Source organism: Myotis brandtii, unplaced genomic scaffold (genome assembly GCF_000412655.1).
Source record: "Myotis brandtii unplaced genomic scaffold, ASM41265v1 scaffold97, whole genome shotgun sequence".
NCBI lineage: Eukaryota > Metazoa > Chordata > Mammalia > Chiroptera > Vespertilionidae > Myotis > Myotis brandtii.
Window position 1 is genome coordinate 816,182 of NW_005372020.1, and position 973 is coordinate 817,154.

A 973-nucleotide genomic window follows, 5' to 3' on the forward strand; every position below is an offset into this window, starting at 1 on the left:
AAGGGGTCAAGGGGGGGGGAGGGAGACATAGGGAATACTTTCATCAATAAAGAACTATTAAAGATTTAAGAAAAAAAATGTAAATTTTAAATTTATTTACTTGGATGTTTTTAGAGAAGTTGGGGGTGGAGTGAGAGAGAAACATGGATGTGTTGTTGCACGTGCTGATGCATTCATTGGCTGCTGCTTGTGTGTGCCCTGACCGGGGACCGAGCCTGCGACCTTGGGGAATCGGGAAGATGCTCTAAGCACCTTGATCTCCGCCCCCCCCCCGCCCCCACCTTCCTCGGTGCTGCCCGTCGGCTGAGTCCCACTGGCAGCCGGAGGGCAGGGGCCCTGACCTGGGTCAGCCTCCCACTGTGCACCTGGCGGGTACCCCCTCAGGCCTCGCAGCCCTGCCTGCTCGGGCCGGGGCACCCCCGGGACCCCGAGCTCAGCCCTCGTGACCCTGGCTGGGGCCCAGAGAGGGCCCTGTGTGCCCGGGGAGGGGCTGGTGCTGGCCTGTCCCCTCCCAGGTCTGTAGGTCAAGCCTGTCCGGTGCCAGCCCCCTCCTCCATGCTCCCAAGACCACGCACCAGGGCGCCTCGAGGAGGCGGAGTCACCTTCCTCCCGGGACTCGTGTCCCGTGGGACGTGCGGTCACTGTGGCTCAGCGCCGTAGCCAGCGGCTGTTGACATTGAAATCAGCTGCCCAGCCGGCGTGGCTCAGTGGTTGAGCCTTGACCTGTGAAGCAGGAGGTCACAGTTCGATTCCCGGTCAAGGGCACACGCGGGCTCGATCCCCCGTGTGGGGCACGCAGGAGGCAGCCGATTCATGGTTCTCTCTCATCCTTGATGTTTCTGTCTCTCGCTCCCTCTCCCTTCCTCTCTGCAATCAATAGAAATATATTTTAAAAATAATAATAAGTTGGAATCAGCTAAAATGAAATAATTTCCAGTTTCTCAGTCACGCTGGGCGCACTGCGTGGTGCTTG

General features: G+C 58.7%; 1 protein-coding gene across 1 annotated transcript in view; it reads left to right on the top strand.

Moving 5' to 3' along the window:
* Positions 1–973, top strand: part of NCOR2 (nuclear receptor corepressor 2) — a 172,730-nt gene that overhangs the window by 60,037 nt on the left and 111,720 nt on the right. The gene's annotated exons all lie outside the window — the stretch shown is intronic.